This window comes from Vulpes lagopus, chromosome 2, assembly GCF_018345385.1.
Source record: "Vulpes lagopus strain Blue_001 chromosome 2, ASM1834538v1, whole genome shotgun sequence".
Lineage (NCBI taxonomy): Eukaryota > Metazoa > Chordata > Mammalia > Carnivora > Canidae > Vulpes > Vulpes lagopus.
In genome coordinates, this window is record NC_054825.1 from 2,942,893 (window position 1) to 2,963,959 (window position 21,067).

At 43.9% G+C, this 21,067-nt stretch overlaps 1 protein-coding gene across 2 annotated transcripts in view; it reads right to left on the reverse strand.

The window, feature by feature from the left end:
- Window positions 1-21,067, reverse strand: part of MGMT (O-6-methylguanine-DNA methyltransferase) — a 283,374-nt gene that overhangs the window by 123,262 nt on the left and 139,045 nt on the right. The window contains exon 2 of one of the 2 annotated variants that reach the window (XM_041745252.1): window positions 189-365. The exons of the other annotated variant lie outside the window; for it this stretch is intronic. The gene's annotated coding sequence lies outside the window, so the exon portion shown is untranslated. The remainder of the gene's footprint in view (window positions 1-188; window positions 366-21,067) is intronic. 2 annotated transcript variants of the gene reach the window in all.

The window sequence follows — 21,067 nt, forward strand, 5'->3', positions numbered from 1 at the left end:
CCGCACATAAGTTATATAAAATACTGATGATTATTAGAATAGCAACTCATAATAGGGTGAGAAGTCAACAGAGACTAGAATAGCCCAGTTCTGTTGTTTAAAAGATGTAGAATCTTGGGTAAATTACTTAAATATACAGATATCCCATTTTACATTTGTAAAATGACAGAGGGTAAATGAATAGTTACCTAGTGCATAAGGGTGATGTATCTCAAAGTTTATGTGATGCTTTTAAAATTTAAAGCCAATGGACTTGTATGTTGTCCCATCTGTCTCCTTCACCCACGAATATTCCAAAGTAGCATATCCTTCCAAGGCTCCTGTTATTTTGAGAACAGTGACCAATTTCAAGAAGTCAGAATGAACTAAAAAAAAAAAAAAAAAGAAAGAAAGAAGCTGGGCTATTTCTCTCTTTACTGGATAGGAATGGTCAAAAGACTTTTCTTGAATAATATTAAGGATACCCAACTCAAACAGGGAGTCTAAACACATGAGCCAGCCATTCCAAACACCCAGTTATTAGGATGGTAAATACATTTAAAAAATATAAAAGTTAACCAATCCAGTTGAGTCAAAAAGGATGGAAGCCTCCCAGAGAGTCTCCAAGAAACACTGAAGCTGATTTTGTCATGCATTCACATGTAGTAAGAGGGAGCACGTACTTCCCCCAGGAGAGACTTTGGAGAAGAATTACTGATAGTTACATAGAAATCTAAGAAGAATAAAAATGACAATTACCAGTCCAATGTAAAAGAAAACATTATACAAGACTAAATGTAACCAGTGTTCATTATGTTGGCTGGCTCATCATATTTATGAGAAATACTGAGCAACACTATTTATATAGTCCTTTTGCTTTAAATACAAGAAACAATTACGATAAAACCAAAGGTGGAGACAGCAAAGGTGAAAGTTTGTATCTGTGTGTGTGCAGGGGAGATGGCCCAACTTCCCATCTTCTGTACTATGAGGTCGACGGCTAATCTCAAAAGATGTAGAAGAAATAGCAGTCTACGACAGGCATGCTTTTTTACAGATGAGTGAAGAAGATATAGCCAAGAAAGTTAAACTAAAAAATTGCTGCATTTAGAGAATAGGAATTAGGAATGAGGAGGGATAAAGTAGAGGCTGCTCTTAAAAAATATATTTTTTACAATTTTCTTTTCTCTAATCATTTTATTTGACAGAGAAAGAGAGATAGAGAGCAAGTCCACAATAACCAAGCAGAGGGAGCAGCAGAGGGAGAGGGAGCAGCAGACTCCCTGCCAAGCAGGGAGCCTGATGCGGGGCTCGAACTCAGGACCCCGAGGATCATGACCTGAGCCGACAGCAGAGGTAGGTTTAACCGACTAAGCCACCCAGGTACCCCTATAAAATTGTTTCTTTTCTAATCTTGTGAACCCTGTGTAGGTTGGCAAAGGTGGCATGGAGTCCGCGTTTGCACTGCACCCGGCCACCACCTCACCTGCCTGCCTCCCTGCTTCAGCCCATACCTGCTTGCTCAGTGTGCAACATACGCCCCGAGGCTGGGTCCTCCACCTTGCAAGACCGGAAGTGCTCTCCGGGGTCTCCACACATGCTTATGCTCACATCCCCGTGTTCACAGCAGCTCCCCTGGAGTAAGGAGTCCCCTGGATCTCTGCCTGTCACAGTCACCATTACAGCTGGCTGGCAGGAAGCCACGTGGCAGGAACCCTTCTAACAGCTTCAGACGTGCCAAGTAATTTCATCGTACGCCTCCAAAGTAGGAGATAGCATCATCCCCAATGTAGAGGTTAGGACCAAACCATGGAACGGCTTAAAAACTTGCCCAAAGTCACCCAGCTAGAAAATGGCAGAGAAAGTTTGAACCCGAGCAGTGCCGCTGCAGAGGGAGCACGGTGCCGCAGGATCGCTCCACAGGAGAGTCGGAACACGCTGCCTCGGCTGCAGCCGGACCTCTCAAAGGAGAGCCACCTAAGCACACGTGTGATGGTTATTTATATGTTCAATTTGGCTGGGGGGGGCATGGTACCAGATAAACACTATATCGGGTGTTTCCATGAAAGTGTTTTTTAAATGAAATTAACAATCAACGTTGAGTAAAGCAGGTTCCCCTCCACGGTGCGGGTGGGGTCATCCATCCGGAAAGCATGAAGACTGACCTCCCCGAACGCAATTCTTCACACACACACACGACTGGTTCAGGTTCTCTGGAGAACTCCAATAAATATGTGTTTCTGGACCTCTGGTGCACGGGAGTACAACCACAATCATAATCCTTTGTTTCTGACGCTCATCATTGGACCATGTCGTATTTTAAAATGAAATACCAACGAACTCATCATCTGAACGAAAGCTGGAACCAACACCGAGCCGTAGGGAAGACCCCGTCCCCAGCCTGGGGGCTGAAGCCGTCCTTCTCCCGAATACTATGTTCGCTATCCACTTGCTTTAAGAAAAGTTTTATTGCAGGTATAGGACTTCCTAAAAAGGAATTTTACATTTTAGTTGTATTTCATTTTACAAAAAGAATCATCCAAGATGTAATGTTTCTCGGTTACCTCTGCACTTATATTGATGTCCGCCTATCTTGCCCCACATCACTGTACACAGTTCCCGTGCACGGACTACTGGAGAATATTCCGTTGTGCTACCGAAGCACGGTTCACTGTCATGCAGTATCACTACAGTGGACAGGCAGCTGCATCGTTTCCATGCTCTTGGTGTTGGGAGCAGTGTTGCGATAAACTTTCGTAGGTCTTGTACCTCTGCAAAATTTTCCTTGGTGGGTATACCCTCCACCTCCTCACACTAGCTGGCACCACCAGCTTCTGGTTTTGACCAATTAAAGGTGCGTAACATGTGACTGGGAACTTGATGGGCATTTGCCTAAATCACTAGTACTGAACATCCCTTTGTATGGCTATAAATCTTCCAGCATTTCTTACATATCTGGCATAAACCTAACTTTCCTATACAATATCAGATTTAATTTGCTAATTGTGTTTAGGATGCTTTTCAACTATCTTGAGCAGAAAAGACCTATAATACTCACAGAATGTCTGATTTCCACATCAGGGTCGTGTTGACCTCAGAATGAGAACGGCAAATATCCTTTATCCTCTTAATTTTTGGAAAAGTTAATGTGAAATTAACTTTTGTGTTTCAAAAATTTAGAAATCACCTATTTGAACTCAGGTAGTTTTCTTCATGGGGGGATTTAACCACTGCTTTAATTGCTTTTCTAAAACAGAATTATTCAAGCTATGCTTTTTTATTTTTCGAGTTATGTGAATTTTGTCCAGGTTTTCAAAACCTTAGCATATAGCTTGAGACTGGTTTAACTTTTTAATCTCTTTTTTAATGTAAAAATTCAGTTTATTCATCTGTTTTATGACACAGTACACAAGAGGCAAAGTGTTTCACATCAAAGATTTCACTTCCAACCCTTGGAATGTTCATTTCTTTGGTTAAAAGGAGAGACTAGACATGAGAGACAGGCAATGCTTAGGCAACTAAAATAAGGATGGGGAGGGGGCTATGCTAACACCATCCTCGCAGGGATGGGCATAAGGGGACTGTTAGTCACAAGCTATTTTCTAGAACTGTTAGCTGCAAACAAAGAGGCACCATTCCTAGATGCTCATGCCGTGGTGGGCTTCAGTCATCCCCACCACACAGGCACAGCAGTGCTTTCTAGTAGTCGCCCTTGGTGTCTTGCTCTTTATGTATTTTTTTTTCCTTATTATTCATGTGTCTCATCTTTCTTTGACCATTTTTTTTTCTCTTAAAGAATCCATTTATGGCTTTGTCTTCATTCTGGATTTTATTAATTTCTACTATTCTGTCTTCTACTTTTAGGTTCATTATATTCATTTTCTAACTTTTGAAACGGGTATGCACTGCTAGATGTTAAGATACAACAAAAATAATTTTGAATCTTGTCACTTACATGCTATTAGGTTTACATTATTATTACGTAGTAACTCTTTCTATCCCTAATAACACAGTTTGTCTTAGTCTTTTTAAGATTTGAGAGAGTGAGTGGGTTTGTGCATGGGAGAAGCAGCAGAGAAGGGGCGGGGGATAGAGTCTTAAAGCAGACTCTGCACTGAGCACAGAGCCCCACGCAGGGCTTGATCTCATGACCATGAGACTATGACTTGAGCTGAAACCAAGAGTTGGATGCTTAACCCACTGCATCACCCAGGTGCCCTGTCTTAGAGTCTTTTATAGATAAATACAGCCACTTAGGTTTTTTTTTTTTTTTTTGTATTTTCCAAATAAGGTTCATTTCATTTACTTTTAAAATTTTGAATGTAATCTATAACCCTTGTAAGTGACATGTAGACTTATATTCAGTCTGTTTTTTATAGTTGTGAGTGTAGTTCATTTACATTTATTGCAATTATTATAATGGTTTAATTTTAGACACTATTTATCAAGGCTTCGTATTTTAAATTTTGAGCTGGATATGAAATTCTATGTTCTAAGTTATTACCCTGAAACACTCTTCCATTGTCTTACATTTGGTGTCACTGTTGAAAAATCCTCAGTCATGATGATGGCTGCCCCTTGATTTGTGATTTTTCTCTTTCTGCAAGGTTTTAGAATTTTCTTTTTGATGTTCTTGAGTTGCACTATGTCTGCATGCTGTTTTTTCCTTCTCTTGGCTCTTTGGAATCCTCCTGGACCTTTATTCAGAGGTGTTTCCTTTTTTCTTAATTCTAGGACATGTATATCCATTAGATCTTCAAACATTTCTTCCTGGAGGTGATGTATGATTGGAGACACAAACCTGTTGTTGATGCTCACTCTTTAGTTCTCAGGGCATTCTCAGAGGAGAGGCAGCCACTTTTGTCTTCAGATAAGACATAAAGCTATCAGGCACAGTTTAAACCCATGAAACATTGCTGGGTCTTGGAGACTTAGAAGCAATTGGTGGAAGCAGCAGTATGTTTCCTTCTGTGACTACATGAAGGAGAGAACATCAAGCTCACACTCCCTCTTCAACCACCACCCAGCATTTTTCAATCAACCGGGGAGTATGCGACCACCTAAAATTCAGGCCTGAGGCTAAGGTGAGAGCTAGGAGCCATGTCTAAGGAACAAACTTAAGCAGGCATTCACTCTCAGGGCTATGCAAGTGTAGGGTTGGCACCTGTTATGTTGGTCTGCTAGGACTGCCATAACAAAATGCCACAGACTGGGTCACTTAACAAGAAAAACTTATTTTTTCCTCATAATTCTGAATACTTTAAGTTCATGGTGCCAGCCAGTTGATTTCATTCTGAATCCTCTTTCCCTGACTTATGAACAGCCACCTTTTATGTTGCCTCTTCACATGGTTGTCCTTGCACAACCACTTGTGGTGTCTGTGTCCTTTCTCTTACAAGACACCAGAGTAAGGTTGGATGAAGGCCCATCCTATCAGCCTCATTTTGCCTTAATTACCTCATTAAAGGCTGTCTCCAAATATCCTACTCTCAGGTACTAAGGGCTAGAGACCCAACATGTGAATTTTAGGGGACATAATTCAATCCATAACACTCACGTAAAGTGCCTCTTTGCTTTGCCTAGTCCCAACCTTACTAAAATTCTGACAGCAATCCATTTTTTAATTATTCATTCAACCAGCAAGGAAGGAGAAACCAGCCTGAACTGAGCATGTAAGTGGACATATTGAAAGACCATGCTAGGAAGCATGATCTCAAGCCAGCTTGGTGACCATGGGCTTAAGAAATCTAAGCATTTCATGAGGCTCTTGGCTTTGGTGAGGGAGGCCCTGCAGTCCTGTCCGTACCAGCTTCAGAAGACACCCTCCTTCTGTTTCCAGGTTTCCCATTCAAGGGGCATGAGGCCTCCGGGAATGACAGGAACACCATTCATGGCACTAATGAAGAGGGGAAATTTCCACTTATACCCAAAGGAACTTCGCAGAAATACATGATGTGACCTATCTCACCACACTAATTAGAGACAAGGGGTGCTTCTGTCTATGAAGGTCAATGAAAATGTAAAATATGTGAGAAACAAAAATACTTATTTAAGAGGCAACCCTTGGAAAACCTTACAGGTTTATTCATCTCCAATTTAGACAAGTGTAGTTGCTCTTAATTAGAAAGCAACTTACATATGATTAACTGTAGACCATTTTTCCAAATGTAGGATATCTGATTTACTTGAAAAGATTATCTTTCTGATTTGTCTCCTACATTTCATAAATGTTTCCTTATAAATGCAAATATGAAAATGGCCTCATTAAAGATAATGTTGTAATTTCAAAAGCACTTTCATGCAGGGGGTGGGGAGATGGGATTCCACAAAACAACACAAATCCTAGTAAATCAAAGTGCAATGCTGAAAGTTTTTCCTTTAAATTTTGGAGCAAGACAAGAATGCCTATTATCACAACTTCTATTCAAAACTATATTAAGGGGATCCCTGGGTGGCTCAGCGGTTTAGCACCTGCCTTCCGCTCAGGGCGTGATCCTGGGTCCTGGGATCGAGTCCCATATCGGGCTCCCTGCATGGAGCCTGCTTCTCCCTCTGCCTGTATCTCTGCTTCTGTCTTCCATGAATAAATAAAATCTTAAAAAAAAAAAACAACAAAAAACAAAACAAAGCAAAAAAAAAAAAAACCCAAAACTATATTAAAGGACCCTGGTGAGAGAAGCCAAGACAAAAAGAAATAAAAGGTATTATTTAAAATGAAGAAATATTAACATTAAGGCCTGCTTTCAGTGACAGTTGCCTGGACACACTACACAGGTATGATTCACACTCCAAATTGGACTACAAGCCTCATATAAAGGCTCATTTCAATGAGGCAAGCAAGAAAAATCTCTTAAGAGTCATTATTTATTAAGTGCCTGCTGGGTATTAGCATCCATGCTGGTGATGTGTTAACATATTCCATTCTTGTAACAGTCTTGAGAAAGCTTCTACTGAAGTCACTTAAGTATGCCAACATCCAGCATGGACTCAGGTGAAAAGGCAGTGTGCACCTTTGGGATTTCTCTACCACAGAAATTCCTAGCCATGAATTAGAGGTTATGATAAACTTTTAACTTCATAGATGAATTTCTTTGGAATAAGAACCTTAAAAATCCTATTCTATCTAAAGAAGATAAAAAAGGTAACTCAGAAAAATAGATTTTACTGGTCAAGAACAAACAGTTTAAACTCTGAGGAATATATGAGTTTTCCTGCCACAGTGTTTTTGGCATGGAGAACCCAAGTCCACTCTCCATATATATCTTAATGGTATCTGTAGCAGGGTCTCCTTGTGCACACTTGTGAAAAGCTTTATTCTTTGCCTCAAGGGATGCAGGGCTAGTGTTCATGTACCTTTCCTCATCTGCTCTAGTTTACATTATAAGAAAAATTTGAAGATAAAGCAGAAGTTCCATAATTATCAGGAAGTTTAGGGGAAGCCATTTAATGTTGTAATATCATAGCTTTAAATTATGCACTTAAAAATAATTTTAAGAAAACCAAAAACACCTTCTTTCCAGGCAAGATGGAATAAGGGACTGGATTCACTCCCTCACCTAAGGCAACTGAAGGGGGCAGGAAGAAAGTATATAAAACAACAGTTTCCAGGACACCAGAGAGCCAACTAGAGTGGCTGATGAGAAAGTAAAACATGAGGTAAATGCTACAACTGTCCTGGCTGCATCTTGCAAGTTTCCAGGACACTGTACCTGGTGGGGACACAGGAAGTGCTTGCTGTACTCACGGAGCAGGAGACATGGGTATGTGTGAGAGACCAAGACAGGTGGAGTTTGCAGGACAGAAGTGAACACAGCACAGAAGAAGTCTCCAGAGATCTGTGGAGGCCTCTTCCCAGGCATTTGGCACATACTTGGGTAGTGAGGAAACTACTCAAGACTGGGGAAAGAGGGAAGAGAACAGGTGCTGGGTAATCCTTATTTCCAATAGCTGGACTGGAAATCCTCATAATTCATGGAACATTCAGGAGATTGCTTAGGTCGTGCCTAGGTAGTGGGAAAACATTAGCCCCAGAATGAATACTGCTCTGGTTTTAACCTAACAAATCTTAAAAGCAAGACACAAGAGAATCAAGTGGTTTTAAGTAATTTAACTGCATCTCGGAACAAAAGTTAAGAATACTTATTAAAACACAAAAACATCCTATACACTATAAAGTAAAGTTCTCAATGCCAGGCATTCAGTTGAAGATTACCAGACATAAAAAAAGCAGAGGAATAGGACCAGTTATGATAAGAAACAGCCACTTGAAAAACAACCTAACTCTAACTCAGATGTTAGGATCAGGCAAGGTCACAAACACAGTTAATGTAATTGTTTTAGATGATCAAAAACCTAATTAGAATTATAGAATATCTGAAAAAAGAGAAATACAACTCATAGGATGAAAGCTACAAAATCTGAGATGAAAAATACACTGGACAGGAACAACCAACAGGGCACTCAGACAAGATTACTGAATTTACCCGCCTATAGAAACTACCCTAAAAGACGGAGAGAGGGGGTGAGGGGGCAGACAGACGGACAATACATGAAGAAGCATCAGTGAGCTGTGGGATCTCCAAGAAAACGTATATATGTGTAACTGGTTTCTGAAAAGGAGGAAAAGAAAAATATTTTAAGAAATAGTGACAAAAATATTTCCACATTTGATGCAATTTATAAATACACAAAATTTCAATGATACCAAGCACAAGAAACATGAAGGAAACTATACCAAGACTCATCATAACCAAACTGCTTAAAACATTAAGAGCCTTATAAGTGGCCAGAGAAGAAAATGACATTACCCGAAGCAGCACAAAAAGAGGACAAAAGAGTTTTTGGAAGCAGCACAATCAAGGACACAGTAGAGCAACAAGGATGAAGTACTAAAAGAGAAACCTACCAATCTAGAATTCTGTACCCAGAGAAAATATCTTTCAACATTCAACAAGCGAGACAGGCATTCTTGGACCTATAAAAGCTGGACCTATTAGCCTCTGGGAGACCACCACCATGAGATACGGAACAGAAATCCTCAGGCAGAGGGAAATGATGACAGGTGGAAACATGCATCTAACGAAGAATGAAGAGCAAGGACGCTTCACTGGGACACAAGCACACTCCTTACCGTTTAAATGGTTTGTGGCTGCCTTCACACAACAATGGGGTAGTGAAGACAAGCTATGGACAGAGAAATCCCAAATATTTACTATTTGGCTCCTTATGGATGATATCTGAGGACCCCTGATTAGGCACACAACTTAAAATTATTTGCCCTTTAATATCTATGTACTTGCTGTTCTCATTACACACACAAAGATGTCTGGAAGGATGTTCACAAAATATCAGCACTGCTTACCTCTGTAGCTGGGGTGGGAGATGATCTGTCATTTTTTCCCCTTTGCTTTCTTTCATCACTTACAGTTTAAAAAGAAATTCTTCAAAATAGAATAGCATTACATATCAATGTAAGATACAGGCAAGAAAAACAAGACCTTGGTCATCACCACCCAAGACCACTGTCACTGCCACATGAGAGTATTTAATTGAAGCAACTGTCACATACTTGTAACTAATGAATGTACAGTTTAGGATGTTAGCTTGCTTTTCACTTAACTTAGCATTTGTCCATGATGGCATAGTTTTCCAGACATTTTAAATTTTTTTTTAAGATTTTATTTATTCATGAGAGACACAGAGAGACAGAGACACAGGCAGAGGGAGAAGCAGGCTCCCAGCAGGGAACCTGATGTGAAACTGGATCCCAGGACCCCGGGGTCACGCCCTGAGCCAAAGGCAGACGCTCAACCACTGAGCCACTCAAGTGCCCCAGTTTCCTAGGCATTTAGACGTTAAATTTGGTTGACAGAGGTGGAGTTGTGTTCTAACAGTTTCACCACTGTTCAGAATTTAGGTTTGTTTCCATTTCTCACCATTAGCAAATGCTGCAATATATATATATAGATATATATATAGATATATATATCTTTTTCTATATTTTCTCTATAAAATACATTTGTAGGGTACCTGGGTAGCTCAGTCAGTTAAGCATCTGGCTAGTGATTTTGGCTCAGGTTATGATCTCAGGGTCATGAGTTTGAGCCCCACCTTCAGCTCCAGGCTTGGCAGGGAGTCTGCTTAGAGGTTCTGACCCTCCCCCCATAACTCTCTCTCTCTTAAATAAATCTTTAAAAATAAGACACATTTGCAAAGTGGGCTTCCCAAATCAAAGGGCTTTAACATTTTTATGTCTGTATGAATAATCACAAGATTGCCAGCACTTTATAGGATCAGCAGCCTATGAACATACACAGGTTTCAGCCCATCCTTGACAACACAGTACTTTTATTCACATTTTTTTCTCTAAATTAACGGTAATAAGTAAGTTTTTAATTTACATAAAATTTTGTTTAAAAAATATTTTCAAATAGAAGGGATACAAAGCAGTCACTTCCAAAGGGTGTGTTTAATGATACTTTACCCTTGGCTGAACTTGCTCTCCTAGAAGCAGGAGACAGGGAATCAATGGTCAGTGAGTGAGAACACCTGAGCTGGACTTGTAAGTGCACCCAGTCACTCCCGGAACAAAGAGAATCCCGTGATCCCACTCTCTGCTGTGGCTGAGTGAGCAGCTCTTTCCTCCGACCCCAACACATGTGCAAACGTTCCCCGAATTTCCAAAGACAAAACCTAGCTTCCTCATGGAGCAGCACACAAGTCGGCCTTCTCTGTGAGCAAATCACCTTGCTCACACATAAATGAATCACCAGTGTTGAGGAAAACCAGTTTCGTTTTCCATCATGTGAACTGCAAACTCCTCTGGCATGTGTTGTGCTCTATGCTTGGGGCTACATTTAAACACAGACTCTAGGGGCGCCTGGGTGGCTCAGCGGTTGAGCATCTGCCTTCAGCCCAGGGCATTATCCTGGAGTCCCATTGTCAGGCTCCCTGCAGGGAGCCTGCTTCTCGCTCTGCCTGTGTCTCTGCCCCTCTGTCTCTCTCATGAATAAATAAGTAAAATCTTAAGGAAAAAAAAGTAAATATAGCCTCCAACATTTCTGAGTCTCCATCTCATTTGTGACACAGTGGCCTCTCTGCTCATGGGGTTACTCTACCAATCATGAGTGGTACCCAATTAGAAAGTGCTCCATCAACTATGAAGCAACTCCTGTGAAATTAACTTCAATGACAGCACAGCAGTAAAACCTGGCACAGCTAGAAATGAAGATCACCAAGGAACCAGTTCACAGGGGGTTACGTTAGGTGAATGAGGATCTATAAGACCCACAACTACATATCCAGTAAGAGTGATATTTAATAATATGGAATAACACGTGTTGCATGAAAAGGCATAGCACACTGCCAATACATGCAACGCGACCCACGTTTCATTAAACTTTATGTATGTACACATGAAATAAACTGGCATAACTGGAAATATAGAAATAGTTGTTCTATCTGTAATGGGAATATGATTTTGCTCATAGTTCTTCCAGCATTCAACGTGTATACCTTTTAAAATCTCAAAAATTATGAAAGCATATACACATGCAAGCTATCATTATTATAAATGTAAACAACTCTGAAACAGTATAATTTCTGGAAATTAACATCTGTCAGAACTGTGCCTGCTCCAGAGTCTTTCAGTCTCCCATGTCATCACTGGAGCCAACATGGCAGGGTGGAGGACATTTGTAGTCCAACTATTATTTGGCTCATCAGCACAATGGATGAAAACAGACCGCTAAATGCTTGTCTCTATAAGGAGATCACTCTCTACCCTTAATCGGGACCATGTAAATCCTAGGCCAGATCATCACAGTTGAGTTACAAATTTCTAAGAAGAGGGGATATGGGTTATTAAAAAAAAACAAGAACAGACTGGTCTTACTACAGAAGAAATGAAAATACACAACCTGGAAATACGGATGAGGAATACAAGCTACACACTCCCTTCCCTTGCAGCATGTTATGATCACATTGATACTGATGAGGTTTGGGATTTCAAGGTATTTTTTCTTTCCTTTTTATTAAAAACAAAACAAGTGTAAATCTGTATTTCTGGACAGCAATGCACTTTTCTACACTATTTACAAGATAGAGCAACTATTTTTAAAGTGAGTTTTGTTTTTTTAAATGAACAGTATCAGAAGCAACCTGGACATTTTTTCCCCTGTATGAACATGGTTCTGCAATGAAATAATTCACAAAATGGCTTCACCTTCTGATAGCGCTTTACCTAGTAATTGGTATTTAGTAGCCCTTGCCAGCTCACCATTAAAAATGGATTATTTTATTGATCACAACACCTTGAGAAAAGCATCTCAGCTCTGCCCATGAAAACCTTCCTCTGTCTTTTTCTATCAGTTCTAAGTGTCTCATCCATCCAAGTGCATTCAACCTTAGATGCACTAACAAAGTAAAGGTAATTGAGTCTCAAGATGAATTTTAAACACTGCAATGAGTTCATCTTCAAGGGCTGAAGTGCTTTATGAGAACAAAAAATGTTTTGTGCTTTTTCTTCCGCCCCTAAAAGCAGAGAAGAGAAAAGGTAGGTGGAAATCTCAGCCTGCAAGGCTGTTTGTTTCAAAGAAAGGGTTAAGATCTTTCCTTACATCCAGCCATGAACTACACCAAAGAGCTCCTCACGGCATGAGATGGGAAGACATTTCACTTGATGTTGCTCAAATCCAACTTTTAAATTGCCCTTCAGAGGCATCTCTAGGCAGACAAGCAGACCTTCTGCAGGGAGATCAAAGAGAAGAGGAATCACAGTGGCCAGGCCCTTTCATGTGGACGGACAACACCCGTGCTGGGCACCTGTTGCTCCTCAGGGGGTACAATGTTGGGAGACTTACATATTAACTAAGCTCACCGAGGACATGGTGCATGCAGAAGGTGGATGCGGCCAGCTGGCCAGAGGCAGGGACGCACCGTGATGAGCCAGACAAAGAACAAAGCTATAAAACCAACTGCCCATCCTCTCTAGTCGTTTCCAGCAACTGTTCTTTTAAAAGTCTGCTGCTCCATGAGCAGATATATGTATCTGAGGACACTGGCAGGCTGCTCTCGGACAGGTTATTTAGCATCTCCACGAAAAGAACAAATTAGTTGGCATCTTTTTCCCCCAATAAACGGCATTTTCCTTTTCAACCTTCTGGGTAATTCCACGCTCACAGAGAGGAAGTTGGAATTTTTCTGGACAAGTCCAGAAAGGTACCTACACCTAGCAAGTCACACCTTCCCTTTCAGGCCTCCCTGCCAGGCCTCCCAGCTGTGAAAGCCTGCATTGTGGGTCTGAGGTATGGGGAAAACATCCACTTGGGATTCAGCCGAGATCATGAACGTGTTTTATTTGTGAGCTACAGCAGAGATGCAGACTGACTTAACTTTTCCCTGAAGACGATCAACGTAAAGGTACAGCCTTTATGAAGAACGGGAAAGTGACATCGCTCACACAAACAGTGTCAGTGACTAAGTTACAGCATTTACACTGCGTAACTATCCTGTCCCTCCAGAATGACTTAAGACCTCGTGCTTCACGAGCAAAGGACCTGAAAACAAATTCTAACATCCGAAGAGTTTATAAGTAGCTACCAACAGCCTATGATGTGTAACATACCACCACGGAAAATATACTAGCACGTACTCATGCAACGTACGTGGCACATCTTGACTATACATGTGTTTGGGTAGAGACGGCATTAACTCTTCTGGCACAGGTACACCTGCTTCCACCAAAACCAAAGATATTTTCATATGCTGAGAACATGGAATTTGAAAGGGTCTGCACTGCATGTTGAATATAGAAGAAAAAAACTGGTCCATATAACCTCAAATTATTGGTAACTATCTGCAAAGTAACATGAGCCACTTACAAGGGAAATTCTAAATGCCTGATGCCCCAGGCCCTAGAAGGTGACACGGCGGTGTGGGTCTGCTGTGCCCAGCAGGGCCGCGTCCAGGGCCTGCAGCAGTGCGACCAAGCAGCCAGGACACCAGCGGCTGGGGAGCCAGCGAAGATGTTGCCGGGTGCGAGCAGGAGAAATCTGAAAAGCTCCTGCGCCACCATCCTTTTGACCTTGTGTAAAACCAGGCAAGGAGGAGAGCGTGTGAAGCCAGCTTAAATTTGACTTTGAATCCAGCTTCAAGTATTTAACATTCAGTAGGTTTCAGCTTTACTGTGGGCGGGATTCCTAACAGGCTGAGCTCGACCTTTCCCGCAGAAACCACACAAAGGTGGACATGAGCACAGCATCTGGAACCTTCCTCCCTAATACCTCAGACTTGCATGTCGGGAGCTGGTTTCCACATCGAGTCCACTCACTGGGTGCGGGAGCATTTTGGGAAATGATTCAGCCCAAGGCTGAGGCTGCCTGGCTCTACTAGAGCCCACTGCCCGGGAACAACAGCCCAGCGCAGAGCCGTTCAGGAAACACCCGGGCCCAGGAGTGGGCCCCAGGACAGCCCAGGCTGACCAGAGACAGCTGCACAGCCCCAGGGGTGCACCAGCACCAACCTCCACGGACGCCCCGCCAGCGGCTCATCAGAGCCACGCAGGGTGCAGATGTAGAAGCGAGTGTTCACTCACTGAAAGCTGTGCTTCATCTTGGTGTGTGTCTTCCAGAACGTAGGTGGTGAATTTATGAAGCTTTTTGAAAATCAGTTTGGATTTTGTTCATTTCACAGACGCCAATTCCAAAAAAGTTAAGGTTCCTGATCAACAGATCAGCGTGAAAAATGAGAAGGGAAACCTTATTTCCAAAAAGTATCCCCTATGGAAATCTCCCCAAAGTACCTGAAACTTTGCTGTTCCGGTGGCCATCTGTGCACGGATGCTGACGTTCTTCGCCAAAAGGGCTGAAATATAATATTATCAGCCAGGTTTAAAACACAACAAAGGCAGACGCTGCGAGGCCGGTCATCCTAACGCCGCCCCCAGTGAATGACCCCAAACAGCAAACACCAGAGCAAAACGGCAGAGGGGACGCCAGCGAGTAAATCAACTCACTCTCTGCTCCTTTCAAAAACCCACCTCTTGCTGGTCCACAATCACAGGACAGGATTTGTACTTTTCTTCTACCTACAGGAACGAAACCTCTTAGATGATCGGCGGGTGTCTATTAAGTATGTAACAGTGAATTGCTGGTGAAAATGTGGTGGATGTTTATCTAAGAATAAATTATGAAGTGCTATTAAAAAAAAAAAAGCTGACATGCGGGTGTATGGGGGGAAGGGCCAAGGATGGAATGCTTTAAAGATTGTTTAAAAAAAAAAAAAATCCTGCACCAGGAGAACAAAAAGTCACTGTTGTCATAAAATCGGGGTAAAAATGGAATCCTTTTTTGCAAAAGCTGCTCTATCGGATGGGGGCAGGGGCCAGGGAAAAGAGCTATATTCTGTTCTCTTCAAGTTTGTTTTCGTTACGCAGGTTCCAGAAATCCTAGTTTCTCCCTGGGGATCCCAGCTTGGTTTAGCCTGTCACCATCTTCAATTAACAAAGTCACATGTTAGATGGATCCACATGAGAAAAGCGGTCCTGAATCCGTCCCTACCCACCCTCTCATCTCTGCCCCTCCCCACACACATCTTCAACAAGATCCGTTTTCCTTTGATTTGCCATCTTCAAGCCACTTTCAATAACATGGAACAGAGTGATAACCGCAGGAGGAGGGCAGGTCTCAGGGAGCACCGCTCTCCCTCTGCCTTCGAGACGGGATGGGTCCCAGCAAGCTGCCCTCTCAGCCTGGTCACCTGTGGCACACCATCAATGCCGGGGACTCTGGGACGTCACGGCACCCCCATCCCCACGGAAACAGCACGGATCATATCTCCTCCCATGGTCTCCAGATACTCCGTGAACCTAAGAGCATTCGCTGGACCACAGAATCCACCATCTACCTGGTGGAGAGCATTCTCTGCAGTCTGCCTATTTGTTACTGCTATTGTTACTATTGTAACAATAGTTTACAAAACTACTGACCCAGTAAAGTCAAAATCATGAAAAGGGTAATTATATACATCTTAAAAAAAATCTTATGCAAAAAAATGGCTCCCCATTCAAAGCTGGGGCTGTGTGCTTTTGTCCTTCAACAAGAACCTAGCTGATCTGAGGGACGTCTGTGGAGCAGCGATGGAGAGGGTCCTGAGTGGACTGAGCACCCACAGGCCACCTGGCTTCCCATGTTCTCAAGTACATTGAGGATTCGTGACATGTGAAAAAGTAGGGCTGTCACCCCCAGAACAACCAAATCCCCTCTCTAGTGACCAGCAACTCTCAGAATAGCATCAGGGAAACAGAGGTGAAGTCTGGCACCCACATGCCTCATGGAAGTGGTTTCACCTGCAGAAGGTGTCATCACATAGAAGTTAGGCTGGTGAAGCGGACTTAGAGCCCAGCTCCAACTTGGCGTTCAGACACGGCAAGGCCACAAGCACTCAGCGGCCAAGAGGACATCCTTGAGAGGGAGATACAGCCTCTCCCGGGCCCCTGAGAGCCTGGGTAGGATTTCCAGCTTAGTGGGGAGACTGCTCTGGGACATAGGGCTTGCCCCAAAGAAACAGAGGTTTCCCATAAGGTTTTTGTGTGCTGAAAGAAACCCAAGGGAGCCTTTAGAAGAACGCCAGTTTCCAGGAAGACTGTTCACACACATGGTTCTGGCCAATACTCAGGCAAACAAATAATCACTCACTCCATTACCCAAAATGGGCACGGGGAAGGAGAGGTCCGCAGGTGGAGGGCACAGTGCTACACTGCTATGACAACTACTGGCCAGCTCAGTGTGTGCAAACACGCAGACACACGCCCACACCTGCACAGACTTGGACAGGTTAAGGGAACCTCCATGTTTTTAGCTGGCCAAGAGTTTTTAATCACAAATAGATTTTTGTCCAGCGTTTTTGATAATTTGTAATAAGCATAAAGTTTTTATCCTCTGAATGTGTAGGAGGACCCCAGTTTCTTGAAGCTAAATTCAAACCTTACTGGGATGAGCCTCACTTGACATAACAGACTTCCTACTTTTTATTAGGATTTTTGCATCTGGGTTCATGATACTGGGCCATAGTTTTCATTTCTCATGCATTCTTGCCAGACCCTGTGTCCTGGGGACACTGGTCTCCTCCCTTGAAAGGGTGAACACTGGCACTCCTGTTTCCTTGGACATTTGGGAAAACTCAACAGTGAAGCCACATGGGCCTGGATTTTTTTCTTTCTTTCTCGCTCTTTCAAGATTTTATTTATTTTAGAGAGTGCACTCATGCAAGGGAAGCAGCAGAGGGGGAGGGTGCAGGAGGGGGAAATAATCTCCAGCAGACCCTGTGCTGAGTGCCAGGGGCCCAACACAGGGCTCTACCTCACAGCCCTGAGATCATGACCTGAGCCAAAATCAGGAGTCGGACACTTAACCGACTGAGCCACCTAGGCGCCTCCCCACTGATTTCTCTTTGAGGTAAGATTTTTAGTTTTCAGTTGATTTAAACTCCATTGTTAAGATTTGAAAGGAAAATTGTTCATTTTATCTTGTCAAATCTGTCAGCTGTTTTTAAATAGTATCCTCCCATCTCTTAACAAATATGTGGGATGCTCAGGGATGTACCTCTTTTTCCACGTTACTACTCATCATTCGGTGTTTTTCTTCCAAGCTCAGTCTGACCAGGTATTGCTAACAAGCTTATAAATCTCTCCAAAGATGCAGTTCTGGCTTGGTGGGTAGGTGGACGATACCTTCTCTTCCACTCACGTCCACTCGTATCCTCATGGCCTCGTCACTGAGGTCCGCTCTGTCACAGGTTTGCACAGCCACACCCGACTCTGCCGTTAGTGGCCCGGGTGGGCACGGAGCCTCTTTCCTTCTACATTAAGGTGTGTGTCTGTGGTCTGAACCCTGTGCTCTTAAACAGCCTGCCCACCGCTGACCGGTAACCCAGACGCTGGTCCAGCTCACAGACGCTGGAAGCTGTACCTGCCACGGCAGCCAGCGCACCACCTTGCTCCTCAGGTCCTATGGGCCTCGTCTGCTGGGACTCTACTGGGTGTCCCCACTCTCTGCTTTCTATCAGATACATCAAGACTGTGCATTATTTCCTTAATTTCCTGGGTTTTAGACAATTGCTCTGTTTTCCCAGATCAGGGGTGTGGAGCTGAGTCCGTCTGTCACTCCCGTACTGCTCTGCTGAGCAGCACTCAATGTTTAACCAGGGGATATCACTTCCCACCTCCTCCCACCTGACCCTTCCCAGTCCTGCTCTGGCTGCAGGCCGATACCGCTGTCCTCCGGGGACACAAGGCCTGGGCTCTCTGCACAGACCCAGCTCAAACCTCTGGGGACCTCGCCCAGCCCGGAGCGGTCAGGTGGAGGGGGAAGCTGTCCTCTGCAGACTGCAGGCCGAATTCCCAGCAGCATGGAGATGGGGGCAGACTGTGCAGTCCCTGTCCTGCTCAATCTTTTTTTTTTTTTTAAGTTTTTTTTTTAATTTTTATTTATTTATGATAGAGAGAGAGAGAGAGAGAGAGAGAGAGAGAGAGAGGCAGAGACACAGGCAGAGGGAGAAGCAGGCTCCATGCACCGGGAGCCCGATGTGGGATTCGATCCCAGGTCTCCAGGATCGTGCCCTGGGCCAAAGGCAGGCGCTAAACAGCTGCGCCACCCAGGGATCCCTGTCCTGCTCAATCTTAAAATCGGACATTTGCTGGGACAGGGCACAGATACTTGAAGGAAAGGACATGAGGCCCCAGTGTGTGAAAAATGCTTGACAGGAGCAAAAGGAATGGGCTGTTGAGGAGCTTCAGCCTCTATAGGTGCCAGCCCCCCAAGGGAGGCGAGCCTGAGGCTGAGGAAGACCAAGCAGGGGGAGCAAGGAGCACCATGAGCCGCAGGGGGATGCACCGTGAGCCAGGGGAGCACTGTGAACTGGGGGAAGCACGAGGAGTCGGGAGGGGCCGAGCGGAGGTGGGGAGGTGCTCTCTGCCCAAGAATGGAGCTCGCCGTCGGGCGGGTCCTGACGCTGACCCGAGGCACACACGGTTCCATCCTCGGGATCGCAGGGGTTGACGCTGTGGCTTGGGGAAGGGGACGTGGCAGTGCCGGCACCTGCCTACAGGTGATGCATTGGAAACGGAAAGGCAGGACACGCCAGCCCACACCTCAGCGCCCAGGCACAGACCGAGCCGCTGCCCCCTCCAGAAGCCGCCGGCCGTGCCCGGGAGCCAGCCTCCTCTCTGACGGGCGGGCGCTCTCCTCCGCGTCGCTGGCAGCACGGCGCGGCCTCCGATCGTCAGTTCTAGGACGGGGTGTCCTCGCTTCGTAACCGGATTTCACACCCCCGAGGGGCCCAGGCCTCATTCGAGCTTTGCTTATGGCAGCAGAGCGCTCGGTTCCCGAAGGACGCCGCACGCAGCGACCGCGCCGACACCCTAAGGGTAACCGCAGCGGTGGCGGGTGCAGGAGGGGGCCCGGCCGGCTGGGTGGCTCTGCCGGGCCGGCTGCGGAGCTGGCTTCCCAGGCCCTCCCCTGGGCCCACATCGCCCACCTGTCCCCCCCTCAGCGGGGCTCCACTCACATCCAGGCGAGGGAAGTCCCTCACCCTTGCAGTGGCCACGGAGATTAGGAGACCGCCAAGTCCCCAACTTTGCTAGTCCTAAAACTTGAATAAATCATTTACTGAAAAGTCAGCATCATATTCTCAATGAGACTGTATCCAAACGAGCCTTGAGTTCTATAATCCAGAACTTACTTACACAGTTAAGCACAAGAAAAAAACAAAAGAACATGAAAAATAAAAAGGCTATGTAATGTTATTGGACTTTAAAAATAAATTAACTCTCTGAAATCCAGCAATTAATAATTGAAACCTCCTGACAGCAGTTACCAGAGCTCTGTGTATTCTTTAACACTAATCTCACCTGTGTGATATCACAAGGAATTCAATCAAGGAGGTAACATTATATTAGATATTTATGGTTTTCCACACTGTGTAAACTAGGAAGCATTAGGTTCCACGATTGATTATTCCACTGATAGTTTATGATACCAGCCTTTAATTTCAAGGCAAACAACCTGGTTGTCAACACAGAGATAAACATATGCAATCTGAGAATTATTTCCAGAGCTTTCCAAGCGGAACCATATCTCTGCTTAAAAGCCCAAACATGGTGAAATGGTAAAATGTGATGCAAGTATGAGAAAAAAAAAAATCCAACGTTGCAGGGAACTCAAGAGTCCGGGGGTAACAGTAATCACTCCGTTTATAGGGCATCAAGAGGATGGAACATGAGAACTGAGGAAGTCTAGGCCATAAACCACGGCTCCTCATCAAATGCTGTGAAACCACCACCAATTCCACATGTTACCATCAATCACTGCTCTTTTAAATGAATAAATACAATGACTCATAAAACTAATCATCTCTGTATTTTCTCGTGCCCTCTTAGTAAGACTGCATATTCTGAAAGTTAGCTTCTATTTACAGGCAAGATGATTCACAAAATTCACAATGAAGCAACGCTTCTAATTAAAATTAGGCACTTGGGATGACTTTAATACCCGTGACTATTTTTGAAAAGCAGACAGGATAGGAAACCGTACCAATGAGGATGAGGGAAAATGCTCTTAAAACAACCAGGATACACTTTATGTGCAGCTCCTCCTAATAACTAGAAGAGCAGACTTCCAAACAGATCCCAAATTCGACTACTTACTTCTTAACACCCTCGCTTCTCCTAATTCCATTTCTGGCCTCCTAGCTGACCTGCTCCTCATGGGCTCCTCTGTCCCCTCTCCCAAATTAAAACGCAGCCATCTGATGAGGTCACTTAAATCCCTCCTGCAGCCTTCCAAAATATTTAGATCAAAATAGGTAAATGCCGGCTATTCTTATCACTTTAAATCTCTATTCTAATTATTTCTAAGCAATGGATTGGATTGTTTAAAGAACAGCAGCAATGTATTTTAGGGTTTATGACCTGCGGAATCTATAAAGCCCACAACAATAAATATACAAAGGGCAGTGAGGGCAAAGTGAAGATTATGCTGGGAAACTCTTGTATTACATGTGAAAGTACAGAATATCGCTTCAAAGTAGATGC